This window comes from Rhamphochromis longiceps, linkage group LG18 (assembly GCF_057381845.1).
Source record: "Rhamphochromis longiceps isolate RC_006_pf linkage group LG18, R_longiceps_female_GT1.1, whole genome shotgun sequence".
In the NCBI taxonomy this organism is placed as follows: Eukaryota; Metazoa; Chordata; class Actinopteri; order Cichliformes; family Cichlidae; genus Rhamphochromis; species Rhamphochromis longiceps.
In genome coordinates, this window is record NC_140574.1 from 13,325,764 (window position 1) to 13,342,309 (window position 16,546).

At 39.9% G+C, this 16,546-nt stretch overlaps 1 long non-coding RNA gene across 1 annotated transcript; it reads left to right on the plus strand.

Annotated features, from left to right (window-relative positions):
• The first annotated feature begins 7,058 nt into the window (after positions 1-7,058).
• On the plus strand, positions 7,059-8,999 carry LOC146647862 (uncharacterized). The gene is made up of 2 exons (XR_014908492.1): positions 7,059-7,972; positions 8,044-8,999. It is a non-coding gene; the product is annotated as an uncharacterized LOC146647862 (long non-coding RNA).
• The last annotated feature ends 7,547 nt before the right edge of the window (positions 9,000-16,546 follow it).

Here is a 16,546-nt window from a genome sequence, read left to right on the forward strand (position 1 = left end):
AGGAGCTTTAACTTGCAGGTTTTCTTATGCTCACCATTTCCAAAGCAGCCATTTTTATCCAGAGTCCAACCTTTATTTAGAGGCAGGATGACAAAACTAATGGACACGATATTTATTAATAACTCAAAGGCACAAACATGCTGCATTTGGTCAAAACTAAAGTGAAAGGTGGATATCTGAGCTTCAGTGGCTCTTCGATTAGTCTGCGCTGTTTCTGGTTGAGGTTAGTGGGATTTTGAGTTGACTAAAACCTCCCCACCAATAAACTAACTGAGTCTAAAGTAGCAATTTGAAGACAGGATTTCATTTTCTTTGCTTTGTCCACGGGATTGCTTTTTTTATATGAGTGAAGCAATAAAGTGAAAAGGTAGACTATAGCTATAAATTGACAAGGCCTCGACTGTAGCGGCCCGTAGGGAGCCCTGTGCTTGTGCTACAGATGATAATTATGTTTTTTTTGGACGACTCTGTGCACTCTGCATTATCTTACTGTTTCAGAGGTGATGGGAAATGCTAATGGTTAGCAGTGTGGGAGAGTAAAAGTTGTGCGAGAAAGCAAGTGTGACAAGCAGAGTGGGTGAGTCATTTGAAAGGTCAGCACTGTATTAGCTCTCTGTGTGCTTTTGAATTAAGTAATCTGATGAACTTTCTGCATATCGATGTGTTTTTTTTTCTTTTTTGCTGTGACTAAAGTAAAGCAGATGCTACACGATTGGTTTTAGTGCGAGTGTGAAAATTCAGCTTTTTGTTTTTGTTTTATGTTATTTTATTTCCCATTTTATTTTGGTAGGGAAATGAAAAGAATAAGCCGATTGTGTTTTTAATTTCTAATTTTGTGTTTCCTGTTAAATGAAAACGTATCACCTTATTCTCCCTTAAACATTTTTGTGTTTCAAGCCAGCGGTAGATGACAGAAAAAAGCACAAACATAAAGAGAAACCCCGCAGAGATTCTCAGCTGTACTGCTTCTTTTCTTAAAATGTATTTTCCTACATAAACATTCTTCCTAATATATCTAGCCTCTTTTATTGTCACACAGAAAAGAGCCCGCAGCTGCAGGGGAGTAATTGCACCAAGATATTTCAGTGCTATTTCTTCCCTGCCAAGACTGTTTGAGCCTGTTTCATTTCTGAATTATAATACAGAGGTAATTTTTGTTTTCTCTGATGAATTAAAGTTGTATTACTCTTTATGCAGTTGTGCCTTTGGTCTACCATGTTTGCTAAGGGACCAGAGGGAGAGAACGGTAAGCTGTCGGCAGCTGCTGTACGACACGCTCAAAGACTTTTTCATAATTTCTGTCTGCATGTGAAGCTAAAACCTGTCAGTTACTCCTAAAGTTAGAATACTCAAGTCTTTCTACTATAAGCAATGAATGTTAACCTGCTCATTTTAGTGTACTTTTTCCCACTAGAGTTCATCTTAGGAAGTTCTTGATTCTGGTGAATTTTTATTGCGTAAACACAGATTTGGGCTTTAGTTAAGTCTTGTAATTACTTCCAGGACTAGCTGGCTATCTGGAACAGGCTCTGACCAGTAACGTAACATGAAAACATTTTTAGTCAGGTGACCACCTGCAGATTTCAGACTCCCGACAGTTAACTGTAGTTTACAGACTGTAAAGCACTACATGCAAAACGTTGCCAGAAATTGACAGCTAGCTGGGCAACTGTTGCTGTATTTAGGAGGCCGATTTAGTGGAAAATGTAAATATTGCAGTCTACTTTAAAACAAGATTCATAATGCCTCTGACCGTACATTTATTTGGTTGTAAAAAGCAAACTTTGTGACGCTAATCTAATCTTGTTCAGCAATAATTAGATTAAAATGATTTTCTGACTGGCAGTATGGATAGATGGGCAGGTTTTACTAAAACAAACAAACAAACAAACAAACAAACTAAATAAATAAATAAATATCAGATGGCTCAAAGCATTTTGTAAAAAATGAAATGAAACTGAATGCACGGGAAACATGATGTGCATTTACTCTGATGAACCTATTTCTTCAATGAAACTTCAATCTGTCATGTATGGCTCCTGCTGTAAAAGGGATTTTTTTTTTTTACTATTTCCAGTTGCCTACATGAGAGAGTGACTTTGCCTCCACACCTCCCAAACTCCCAGTAGCTCTTTGTGGATTTACACAACTGAATTCAACAAGATGCACAAAGTTTGACCAGCTATCACGGCTGATGTCCATCTCCTACACTGACACTACACTGTTTAAACTGTCTTTACATTAAACAGTATACAGTTGGTATAAAGGTGGAATTCAGTGAATGAATGCAAATTGCAAATTCGTCTCTGCTTCGCTTGATGTAACCGAAATCTGACCATGAGCACCACAGGTACTGTGTACCAGTCCAACACAGAGCTTTACACCACGTTAATGCAAGCTAAACTCTTCATCCTTAGTTTGTTTTGCAGGCTGTTTCACAATAATTTATCAAAGCACATCATATACAGATCAATACAGATCCAATATGTGATTAAAATGATGACATTATATGCAAGCTTAAAATTTGCAGTTTATCGAGCGTCACCGAGCAGTAAATCTATCTTCTTCCTTTCCTGTCCTGTTTGTCTTCCTACATTTTTCTCAGAGTGAAGTTAGCTCGCACTCTTTTCTCTCCCTGTGAAATACAGCAGCAACACGCTGTGCGACAAACTGCACACAAGCAGTTTGTGTGTTTGTGTCTGACCTGACTTGTATTATCATACAATGCGGACTGTTCCATAAATAAACACAGTCTGAAGCAATGATGGATTATGTAAAAACTTCCCTGACAATTCAATCCAGTTATACTATCTGTCTTCTCGATAATGAACACAAAACAGCTTTCTTTAGTAGTGTTTATTAATGAGTTATTAACGTGATAGAGCGGCTTTTTGTGAATGCAAGATGAAGTACTTGAGCACTTTTCCCACCCATTAACAGGCCATTATAAAAAAAAAACATTAATGTGTTGTGGCCAGAGGTGGGAAATAACGAAATAATATAAAGTACAAAGAGTTACTGTACGTGAGTATTTAGTTTTCTTACAACCTGTTACTTTTACTCCCTACATTTTTAAACAAATATCTGTACTTTCTACTTCTTACATTTTCAAAAGAGGCTCGTTACCTTAGGTTTAACAGTAATCATTTAGCATTCAGTTTCTGATGGCACAAAGTTCTGCCCATATACCTAAGCTGTGGTTGCGGTGGTTACCGTGGTTGCGTCTAGCTAGCACTACAGAAGAGGAGGAAGCATGAAGGGAGTCTGTTTTGTTTAAGTAGTTACTGTTGAAATCTCCCAATTCTTTGAATCTTTGGGCTGAAGGAAGGACAATACTTGGTGTATCAATGCTCAATCAACAATCATTTATTTCCATACAATTCAACAGTCAGAGCATTACAACGTCCGGACGGGAGAGATGCTTGCAGAGGTTCGACGGCATGTCTCAAAATGGTGACGGGTTGCTCAGCTTTTTATAGTCTCTAGTGGCCCCCAGCTAGTCGTAAAAGCCAAAACATCACATTTTTTCTCTGTTACAGCGCCTAAGTTATGACCTCGGCAGTTGTTTCTCTGCTTTCTGTAAGGTGGGGGTGTGGAATGTGGTCTATCTATCTCCCCTGTCTTTAGACACAGAGTCTCCTGCTTACAACCTTCTCTTCATGATTCAACAATTAAGCATGTCAAGAAAACAGTGTAACACATTCCCAGCAGATCAAGGATACAGAGTGATGCACATTTATCTAATGAACTAATATGTGAATATGTTCTGTTAACTCAAAAGTATAATGAGAACTAAACTACATACAGCTCACACACTCTATATTAAAGGGTATAATGTGATCTACAGCAGTATTCTAATTCAACTACTTTGATTACATATATAAGGTAACATATAATAACAGAATAATCTAATAATTCCCCCTTTTGATCTCTGAAAGAGATCACTTACAACATGCACTCCAGGGTCGCAAGGTCCAAGTTTTCTTGATCCTGAGGCCCTCTGTCCCCCTTTAACGGGTGGACCATATGTGGGATGACCTCTGTGTTCACGCAGTTCAGATGCAAGCAAAGTTAGATTTACAACCATAACAGCAATTACAGATGACTCTCCCATCACTCCCCAATTCTCCCACAGCTTTATTTTGGTGCTCCAGTTTTCCACTCCCATTTTAATGCCCCCTTATACCTTTCAAATGTACTTAGACTAGAACCTCTGTCTAAGGAGCTTTTAACCTTTATTTTTATTGCTGCAGCTACCAGTGTCTTCCAGTTGGGTGATTCTCAGCTTCTTTCTTCGACCTCCGGGGTTAGACCACCCTTTAGTCATTGCACAGTTCTGGGGATTATTCGGCCCTGAGTTCAAACAAAGATCTGTGTGTTTTGGGTTCACCGGCGTGTCCCCCTTTTTGCCAAGAGCCTCTTGAACCTCGTTGGTCTGGTGTTCCTGGTTTTCGCCAACCCCTTCATGGTTATTGCTGTGTTTGTGGGATCCATCTTCTCCAGGAGCCCAAACGTCATGACACTTGACCCCAGTTGCTGTCTCGGCAGTCCCTACATCTGTCCCTGCTGTGAAGGGTCCTCACATCTCCGGGTCCCCGTCTGGTGTCTGTTCCTTTCTCTGCAAGAGACAGAAAACCAAAACACCTCTCTCCCTAGCCTTGATAATCTAATATTGTTATCCATTGTTCTTCTAATGATTCAAATTTGGTTCAAAATATTATGTTCAGGACTTATTTTAATCATAATCTATGTGTGTGTAAAAGAAATCAAAAATTAATGAGTCATCTCTAAGTCTAACCCATTATATGCTTAAGTTTTACCATATTATGTTCAAACTCAACTCCCCCGTTTTGACACACTCCCATGTGTCAATTCACCGGAGCTAGACACTTAAAAGAGAAGGTTGGTGACATCATATCTCAGAAAGTATCAGAAATTCTTCTCTCGAGTACCGTTGCTCCAGCCTTGTCATCCCTGAGGATCTTCGATCCCGAAAATGTCCCTTCTCCTCATGTAATAAAGTCTGTCATCCTTCCATGCCCTGGTAACTGGTCCATCCAGAGCTGTAACATTTTGAAATGTACATACAACAAGCCAAACCACACCTTGGTCACACCAACCCTTTTCTGCCCTGAAGATGTCCAACACCATCTTAGTCTGGACCAGGGTTGTAATAGTTTTGCAATTTTCATCAGTTTTAATCAGTTTTTACCAATTGTTTGCTAGTTTAGTTTTTATTTTCTGAAAATCCTTAGTTTCAATTTAGTTTTATTTGTGTTTTGCAAAAATTAAGTGTAACAAAATCCCAGTTCCATCATATCAGTCATGCTCTTCTGGTTATCCTTGGGTGTTGAGACTAATAACTATTAACTCTTGCCGCACCGTGTGGTCCTAATTTTGGTTCAAGTGAATTGATAATCTTTTGAAGGCGATTGTTTCACACCTTTATTTAGATGTCCCAGTCCTGTTGTCTCGGGATACATCACGCTGCCTTATCTGGGGTTAGCTGTTTTCTGGGGATGCGGGTTGAGTGGGTGAGCTCTTCAAGGAGGGGGAGTGTGCTCCCCCTGATGAGGTCTTCTAGGTAAGCTAGGTTAACCTTCTTGTGTGAGCTTTTCAAGTGCACTTTAAGGTTAGTGGGACTTTTAGTTTTATAAATGTCCCTCATGTCCCCCTGATGACCCAGTATTTCATTTTTGCACACTGTAGTACACATTTTAGTTTTTGCTTGTAGCTCGTATACTCTACTTGCCACTCCTCTAAGTCCTGATGTTTCTTAGAGAGGGCAACAGTACCTTTAAAATTATATCACACGTGTGGGGGTGTGGCCTTGCCAATTGTTTTGCCCACCTTTTCAAAATGGCTGGCGTGCCCACAAGCACATTTCATGGAAAAAGAAAGGTAAGCTTGATATTTACATTTAAAATGTTTTGTTAAACTCAGATTTTTATTTTATTCTTTTTGCAAGTACCCCTCCTCGGTGGCGAGAAACTGTTGGTGTGGTCAAGTGGGTGCTCTAGAAACAAACGCTCAGGACAGAACAGTTATCAGTCATGTACTTTGTTTTATTTCATATTGATCCTCTGAGTGTAATGGTACATTTTAATTTGAATTTATCCAAACTAAACACAATATTTTCTTTATTTACTTTGCTCTTGTTCTTTTTCAGTACCACATCCTATCAAATGTCCCTGTCGATTATATTCTACATTTAATAACTTACTATTTCAAGTGAGAACCTAAATCACGTGGACCAATGTTTATTATTGCATATCTCTATTCTGAATGTGGCCAGTCATTCATAGGTATTGTTAAATTTTGGTGATTTTCCTCTATAAAATTTAATTGACTTTTTTACAGTGGCCTGCTGTGGTTAATAGTAACATATTCCAGTCATGAGTGATATCAATAGTTATCTCCACTGTAGCATTTGGCATTCCCAATAATATAACATGATACCTTAATCAAAACACAGCTAATATAGCACAGTTTTCTTAATGCAAACATCAGTAACTCAAAATCAGCAACCACAGTGTTAAGTCTGCAGTTCATACTTATGTGAAGCTAGAGTCTCCTCCTCCAGTCTCTCTTATCCTCCTGCTCCTGAAAAAACAAAACAAAGCGAAGCATCCACCCTTCTCTTGTCGGCTGGGTGAATTGTTTATGAATTGTTTATTGGCATTTACTAATCCTAAAGTTGGTGCAGTCATTGTCTCAGTATCAAGTCAGTCAAAGCTTTTAGTCGTCAGTCCATCACAGTCCATTCACATGCATACCTCCATACACATTCATACCAGATGTTGCTGATAATGGAGTCTCACGCGCAACCTATTCGAGCATCCATCACCAGCAAGATGACGTCATCATTTTAAAGGAAAACAATTCCTTGTTGTTTTTTGGGCCGGATTGACTCGGTGCAATCCTTTTAGACTCAGAACTTCTCAGTGTTCCCTATAAGTGAATTTCTCCCAAGCCAATTACAATCATGGAGAAGCACACTTTGCAACTGTTTTTGTAAGAATATTTCATAGCGCTTTAAATCTCAATCTTTCAGGCCTGGTTTAAAGAGCTGATTGTTAAATCATAAACTCACAAAATATCAACATATCACCACCGGTGGATCACACCTCTCAGATGTTTTTTCTCCAGTGCACTGTAACAAAAACGAAAACAGACATAACCAACAAAATACTACTAAAATAACACAAACTAGGGCCCGTTGCAGACATGTCCAAGCATAAACCTATCCCTCTCTCGCTTACGAGAAAGAACACAAGCCAAAGCTCACTGATAACATCAAACTAGCGCTAAACAAAACCAAACAATCAACCAGAAATTCACAGGAACATTTTGCTTCCTGCCGGGACAATATTGTGTGGGAATGAGAACCTCAGGTGCCGTAACACCTTTTGTTCCTCCTTGAATTAAAACTCAATCACAGAAAATGCCGTACTCCAACCTAAACTTACACTATTAATTCATCATTTTCACTCTGTGCCACTGTTCCTCATCAGGGCTGTGTGAAGCACAGCAAAGAATTCAGTCAAGGCCTTGAGCCATAAACAGACATCACGCACAGACATTGTTTTCATAACCAAACCGTTTTAGAGCTTATTCCTAAAATCTACATAAATGCCTTCTAGGTGACATATAACACATTCTAAGTATTTAATGGTAATCAATGGCTCCTCATAAAAATTATGCATTGGGATGTTTGTGTGCAGCATTTTGCATATCAGCATAAGCAAAGCATTCTTCATTGCATCAGCGTGTGTGTGTGTGTGTGTGTGTGTATGTGGATCACTTCTCAGTGAATCAGCATTCCAATGTGTGTGTGTGTGTGTGTATGTGTGTGTGTGTGTGTGTGTGTATATGTGTGTGTGTGTCATTTCTCACTCACTCAACGAGTGCACGTGTTCATGTGTGTATTTCACGTCATTCTGAATCTGTGTGTTTGGAGACGTGTGTGTGTGTGTGTGTGTGTGTGTGTGTGTGTGTGTGTGTGTGTGTGTGTTTCTCTTCATTCTGAGTCAGTGCATGTAGATGTGTGTGTTTGTGTGGGTGTTTGTGTTCATCACTTTCCTGTTCTGGTGTTCTGGGTAAACCACGGCCTGAAGCATGCCCTGGGGTCCTGCCCCCCTCCTTTTTCAGTTTGTTTGCGACCATTGCTGCTGCTGCTGCTCAAAATTCAGTCCGTCCTGGTTCTGACCCCAATTGGGGCAGTCCTTTCTCCAGTGTCGATGTTCACCGCAGGTGAAACCTGCATCTTCTTCTGTGTTTTTGTCCATTCTGAGGTGCCTTCTGTCCTCAGTTACTCCTCTTGTCTCGGTCACGCCCTTTTTCGCCACCCGATCATCCGTGTTGGTCCATCACTGTCCTGCACAGTGTGAATGCAAAGTTATCAAGGTCAGCATTCTTTCGCTCGGCCTTACTTTTCATTCGGGCTTGGCGGGCGTCTCGTCACAGCTCTGTCAGCTGACGCAGTCTGGGAATTTTCCCCCGTGTAGTGAAACGGGCCTTAGGTTTAGTGCTCTCCGTCTCGGCTGCATGAGATCACATTCCTGCAGGTCTGTTGACATTCTCAGGTCGTTGTTGTGGGTCCAGCTGTTGCAGCATTTGGTCAGTGTCACGTATGGGGGAGAGCAGGAGTCCAGTCAGCCTCGGCTTTCAGGGCCGGCAAAGCAGCCTGTAATTAAATATGTATAGAAAAAACAAAAACAAAACAAAACAAAAACAAACAAAAAACAAAAACAAACGAACAGGAAAATGTTGTTGTGTTGGCTGTGTTATTCAGAGGGGAGACAATGGGGCCAGGCCCTGTGTCAGCCTTCTCTCCCCCTTTTTTTTGTTTTTTGTCTCCCGATATAATCAACTCCTAACCCACCAAGTTGACAGGACAACACCGGTATATGTTAAAATTCTTAAGATCATGTTTAAAAGCCCAAAAAAGGAACTTTCTTTCATTCAGTAATCACTTTTATTAATCAATCAACAGAAAACATGTCACAATTTGAATCTTTTAACCACTAAATTTGTTGTGTCTTGCCTGGTTGGTTAGACCAGTGTTCCTTTTTTTTTTTTTAGTTAAATTGTTGTCCTGCAACCCAGAGGGTTTCTTTGTCAGTAATGTATAGACTTCATCATTTAAGTATGTTAATTTAATGCAATGTTTCTATCAGCTCAACAAACATCAGCCTTTGTTTTCATGCATTTAGCTTCAGAAGCTCGGTATAGAGCCACTGAAATCAGTTTATTTCAGTACAAGAGGACAATCCACTTGATGTGACTGAAGAGTCAGTATACTGAACCTTGTGTTGTCATTTTTTACTGTGCTTGTTTTTCTAAGGCCATGAATGAATCTGCAAGCTCAAAAAGTAACTGAATTTTCTCTCTTTCTTCAATCTGAAAGCGAAGCCATGAAACAAAATAAAAACTGAGCCTGTTCAGCATTGCCATAAAACAGACATCCTTTACGTCTCTCAACAACTGCTCTTTCCTTCCATAAACCCCATAAAAAGGGAGATATTGATGGTTGTCAGCTGATCTGATCAATGTTGGCTGGCCACTTCTTTAATTCATTAACCACATGGTGCATGGGCTTTCAGATGCAATCTATCCTTGAATAACAGTGAGCTGCCCTGACAGGCTTTGTCATCGATCTGCCGCAGCTCGGCGGCTCCGCCAGCAGAGATCAAACCCGCTGGTAAACCTGGGGACGCCGGCTGTTTGTTACCGTCGACTCACACCAACAGGAACAAGGACGGGAGCGGGAAGATGAGGGAGGCAGGAGGAGACGGAGTGGGAATAAGGGACAGCTGTGGTTTTTGCTGGATATTTGCACGAAGATACAGTAAACACAGAGAGTGGAAACTAGAGACGGAGACAGACAAACACACATGGACAGATGGAGACTTAGAGAAAAGCTGACAGGAGGAGCGAAAGAAAAAAAATGAGGGATGGAAGTTGACAGATGCACAGATAAACAAACTGTGGGAGTTGGGGGTAAAGGAGCTGGAGGCACCCTGGGGTGTTCAGTGATCAAAAACCAGTAAAGTACATTGTTGTTTTGCAGGTGGCGATTTTTAGCTAACTTGCTACAAAGCTTCTTGGCCTTGGAGGCTGCGAGGGAGACCCGGGCAGAGTGGGAGTTTCACTGGTGCTTGAATCAGCACGGCGGAGGTTTGTGCTGACAGTGCTTCAGCGAGGCCTCGGCACTCTCTCTTCCAAAGAGCAGGGGGGATATCATTACGTCCAATCAAACCTGCAGTCCATGAATGGCAATGAAGAGAATAAGAATAAGAAGGAGACAGTGCAGGTGAATAAGCTAACTGAAATTATCTCCCCTGTACATTTATTACACCCTCAGCACAGCAGTACCAAACAGTTGCACTGCCTGAGTCTGTGAGCCACACTTTAGATTCAGGACACGAAGAGCATCTGCAGTCTGTTCATCAAAAGTTTAAAATGAAAAGCTTCAGTGTGAGCGCTGCTGTTTCAAAGCAGTTTTCAAATATCCACCCTGTGTGTATGTAGCTTAGAGAATTGACGGCATTTTTTTTTTACTGTTTAGATGAGGATCACTGCAGATAAAATCTGCAAATATTGCATAAAGACATTCACCAAACATTACAAACAGACTATTTGCAATGTATGCAGCGCTGCATTTGATGCACTGCTTGTCGAGAGAGCCAGTCAACAGCTCAGAGCTTGTTTGTTGGCAGAGCTTGAACAATAGATGTCACACGGCTTGTAAATTCACAAAGTTGCTCTCATTTCGTGCCACTAAATTCATGTTAGAGTATGACAAAGAGCTTAGAACTGTTTCTTGTCTCTGGAGGACTGTCAGTGTTTTTTGGGGGGAAATATTCCCTCAGCACACCAGCTGCTTAAGATTTAAACCAAAGTAAAGAGGACTATCATGGTTTGATGAGAATTTGGCATACGTCTTTCAAGTATGTTTAGCGCTTCTCTGCTTCAGGGTTTAAGTATAATTTAAGATTTTAATAAGATAAGATGTTTTTCATTATTATTATTTTTTCACCACAGCTAATTTACTTTAATGTTACTATTCTTTAAATACTTACAGAGGCTACTGATTTTTTTTTAATTAAAAATGATATTTAAAGTGAATTTGCTAAAACAGATGTACAATCTCTTACTTTAAATTCAGAAGAGAAATTCAGACTCAAAGCGTCATAGAGTTCAATGATATTGACCATGTTATGAATGGAAAACCACACTCACTCACACACAGATACACACTCACACCCCACAAACATCCGCACAATTTAACACACACTGTTAAGCATTTGCTTTGAAGCATCTGCAATCCAGAATATTCCTCTCAGCATGAATTTCCCATGGTTGCTACATCTTAAACTCTTGTGCTCTGGCTGCGGGTTGGAACGACACTTCACAGATCAGGCTCGAAATCTCTTTGACCCAAATACTCTCAGGTTCCTGTCACACATTGAAACAATCATCTGGGCTTTAAGGGTTTAAACCAAAGCAACATCCTTGTTTAATCTCAGGCATAGATGATGCTCTATATGAAGGAACATAAGCTTTTGGTTTTTTTGCCTTGGGTGTTTTTTTTATATAACAAAATTAAAATAAAATAAAAAAAGATAAATGAAAAGAAATCTGTTTTTATAGAAGAAAAGGAGTCCCAGCTTTGTCAGGTTCACATAATATTTACTGAAGGTCAGTTTGCTGCAGCTGAGCGGAAGAGAAAGGAGAGGAGAGACAAGATGACACATCTTTTGTCTGTGAAAGCAACACACCACCGTCTTTGTGAAACAAGGATAACTGGCAGAACCATCTTGTTTTGCCTTCTGCAGCAATCTTGGAAGAACAGACTCCCAGCAAGTGTTTTTATTCTGTTTTGCTCGCAGCTGGATGGCTTACTCTATCCCCTCTCGGTACACACATATCACGTATCTCGCCTTTTGTTCTTTGCTGATGAAACACTCCTCTGTAACGCCAACATATTCACAACAGTAAATGTGATCAAATGGAAGACTAGCCTTTTTTTTTTTTGTCCACGTGCCTGATCAAATAAAACTTTTAGTTGATGATAAGTGTGGTTGTGTGTTTCAGGAATAGTTTTAGAAGATGAGAAGACTGTCAGTGAAATATTAAATATGTATTATAGCCAAGAGCCAGTTAGCATAGCTCAGTATAGCACAAAAACCAAAGAGTAAAAATCTCAGTGTTTGGACAAGTAGCTGACAGACACGCTGCAACTCCTTGTTAAATAAATTTATTTTGGGGGTTGTTCTGTTGTTTTCTTATAGCCACTGTTGTATAAGGTACACCATACAAATGTTTCACATTAAACCCACTGGTACAAAATGAAGAACGCCTTCGTATTATATTGTCCTGGAAGGGTGCATCAGGGAAGTTAAAGCTGGTGCACTTCAGCTACAAAGTCTTTCACATTGTGTGATCATGAGTTGTTCTGTGTTTGTTCTGTACCATATTTTGTGTTACGTGTTAGATGAAGATGTGTCACCATGAGACTATCTGGTTGCTGTGCTGTGGTGATCCAGTGGTCCTGAGTCATCACAGGGAGGTTTGAATAGGCTGTTGCTTCTCATTAATGTAAAGAGCCGTGCAGAGGAAAACCAGCTGATTGGTGTTCTCTCTTGATTTCAGTAACTTCAGCAGAACATACAAGAAAAAGGTCAACATGAGGTAAAAAAAAATATAGATCACAGGTGGGGAGTAACAAAGTACAAATACTTAAATTGAATTTTCAGGTATCTGCACTTGAGTAATCTGTTCAGTTCAGTTCAATTTATATAATAATAATGGATTGCATTTATATAGTGCTTTTCGAGACCCTCAAAGTGCTTTACAATTCCACTATTCATTCACTCTCACATTCACACACAGGTGGAGGCAAACTACAGTTGTAGCCACAGCTGCCCTGGGGCAGACTGACAGAAGCGAGGCTGCCATATTGCACCATCGGCCCCTCTGGCCAACACCAGTAGGCAGTAGGTGAAGTGCCTTGCCAAAGGACACAACGACCGAGACTATCTGAACTCGAACCAGCAACCGTCCGATTATAAGACGAACTGCCAACTCTTGAGCCACAACCGCCCCAATTCACATCAGCAGTCACCTCACGGAGCATTATAATGCAAGGTAAAGAGCCAAAAAGACCCCAACAATCTGAGGACCTTCCATGAACAAGCACTTGGCAACAGTGGGAAGAAAAAACTCTGCAGAAGCAGGCTCAGGGAGCGGCCTGACCATTTGGGTGTGAGAAGGAGGAAAAGAGGGCAAAGAGAGACAAGGGTGAACTACAGGAGAGCGAGTCTGAGTTTAATAATGACAAATAACAATAATAATAAAATGTAATAAAGAATTTTATTTTTTAATTTTTTTAAAATTGTATTTGATAAAAATAAGTTATCACTAAATGTGAATAAAAAAACATGTTTAAAGCAAATTAACAACATTTCAGTGATGACTGTTTTCTTATTATACCTTATTTAAGTTAACATAAGGCACAGTGAGAAATTACATGTAAAATGTCATTATAATCACAGTATATTCTGCAAAAAAAAGAGCCATAAGAATTGTACATAATATCAGAAACACTGAACACAGAAACTCTCTTTTCTTACAGTCAAAACTGTTAAAATTCTTTGACCTTGTAGAATTCAAAACAGCAAAAACAACGCATCAAGCGAGGAACAATCTGTTGCCAGTAGATATTCAAACGTGATTGTGTGGGGGCTGCAATTTAAGGGGCACATCACATTTAAAGACGCACAGCATTCAGATAACTAGGAGATTTTGTGTATAATGTGGAGGAAAAATGTGGAGCAGACTAAGTGTGGATCTAAAGCAGTGTCCAAACATGAAAAAGTTTAAAAATCAAAATAATTATATGATTGTCATCAGGTACAGGGATATAGAAGCAAGGTTAGGTGTAATAATATAGATTGTTGTGTAATATATATATATATACACAAATATATATGTGTGTGCAGACTTGTGTTTTTTTCTTTACGTGTAAATGTGTGTATGCGATTACACATAAATCAATATTGAGCTGATAGTTATCAAACAGATTAATTAAGTTCACTCTTCATATCCTACTCCTTTTCAAACATGTAAAGTGATGTGGGAGACAACATTGTGTCCTTTTTCCTTAGTTTACCAGTCTACACATTTTTGTGGCTTATTTTGATTGTTATTGCTATTTTTCATATTATTTATTGTGTGAAATCAATCAATCAATTAACATCCACTCGCCATTCAGTGAAGGGATATACATTTTCCCATAGCAACCTTTGGCTTCCAGGGGCGTCACTAACTGATCTCTACACCTGCATGACTGTGGCTGTAGCATTAAATTCATAGACAGCCAGGAACCTCCAGCAACTGCTTGCCAACCAGTTGGGAAATACTAATTTAAACTTATTGACCAGCAGTTGCTGAGTGGTCTCTCGTTCTGTGTGACCGGGGCCTAAAGGACTCGATGCTCATGGAAAGCTTTAGAGACCCTGATGGCTAATTTTGTCACCAATGGACAGAGCAATGCTGTCTGCTTCCTCCAAGCTGTCATATTATATGTAACACACTGGTAGTAACAGATGCAGTATCGAGGTGTGACGGTTAGTATAGTTGCCTTATAGCAAGGTCATGGGTTTGAATCAATGTGCTGTTTGCAGCTGCTCTGCTTGTCTGTGTGGATTCCCTCCCACTGTGAGTGTAAATGGTTGTCTACCTCTCTTTGTTAGCCATGTCTCAGACTAAGAACCTGTCCAGGGTGTGTTTGGCAGCTTGGATAAGCTCCAACCCCCTGTGACCCTGAATTAGAAAAGTGGGAGAAAATGGATGGAAAGGATGGATTGTAGGATCAAACTTCTCATCTTATAGTGAGAGATAAATGTGAGGTTCTTTTGAGGAAAGTTTACCATCTCCCGGTTAGTTGTTGATGCTATATACATAAGACATGGTGGATGAAATTAAATATTTGGCTGATGGTAAAGAATGTTTGATTTATGATGCTAATTCACATATTAATTGCTTTTCCCTTTACTTGTAACATGGCAGTGATAGTTGATTGCTCTCTATTTATAGTAAGTCAGATTAGTTAGACATTTAACAGTAACTCTAATAAAAAGACAGAAAATAGACACCGACTTATGTAATAACAATAAAGTGTTATCTTCAGTTAGTTTGAATAATAAAATACAACAGATCATTGCAGCGTCCATGTTGGCTCCACATTCGGTACCATGAGAGGATCAGATGGATGTGATATTACTTCCTGTAGTTTCTCCTGCCATTCCTTTTAAGACCGTTTTAAATCACGCAAACAGAGAATTACATGAAACCACTCTTACTCTCAATTGCTCGCCCTTACACAATGTTTCCTAATGTACTCCCTGAGCTGCTGCTGGTACACTTTCTTTCCTCTTGCACTCATTTTTATCTCTATTTGCTTATTATTTACTGAAATCAATGCACTGTGGAGGCTTGGGGTAGAGAGTGATGTGAAATACACTGGAAAATTGCAGAGCTGATCATTATCTGTAGCGGGGCTTTGTATCTGGCAGTTTATGTGCTTTTAATTTGGTCTGTCTCTGAAGCATGGAGCTGACCAGTCTGCAGCTCGTAGGCGGACGTAATGAAACAGATGCTTGGCAGATGTCAAGGTTAAAACAAGTGCGAAGGAATTCGTTTTTGGTCTAACAGGCTGTTGAAAGCGTGCCCTAGCAGTAGCCCCTGGAAGTGTTTGTTATTTGGTGTCTGTTTCTTTCCGTGCACACACACGAGAAACCTTTTGACTTTCTATGTATGCATTTGGAATCAAAGCTTTCAATTTTTCCTTGGGTATTAAGGTTGGATAAGAACTGAAAATCCTCGGTCTCCAAGGCACGGTGACAAAGTATGCAGAATCATGAACTGAGATGATTCTTGCTGCACTCTTGAGCTTAGATTGAAGGCAGCTGCCAGCCACAAAGAAGATCATTTTTAAGATGGTGCCTTTTTGAAACTTATAAAAGACCAGCACTCATCTTTCCGTGGGACACACGTGGGAGAGAAGCACCTACAGGGAATGAAGAAAAAGGTAGATTTCTCGACTGAAACTGACAGTGCTGTGCGTAAAGCATGTGGATTTATTCCAGAAAAGTTGTACTTTCCCCGCTGCATTATTTAAACTTTCCACACTTAACACATACTTCGAAGCAAAACTGATATTTGTCAATTTTTAAAAAAAGACTGGGACTCATTAAAAAGGGACTCGGTAATGTTGTTTAATCACACGGAAGCCATCTGATGTTTCTGGCATAAACTCTCTTCGGGAGGATTCTGTGAGCGACGTTTTGAGATTTATGGCAGTCGTGCAGACAGAGAGGAGGCCTCAGCTAGTTTTTCATCTTTGACAGTAACAACTTCTCAGCAGAACAGACCTCCCATTAGTGCAGGGACTACTATTACCTCTCAGCTATTCTCATATGCACAAACTGGTCTTCTGAGCTCATTTGGAGAGGGGAGTCAGCTCTGCAGCCTTATGTTT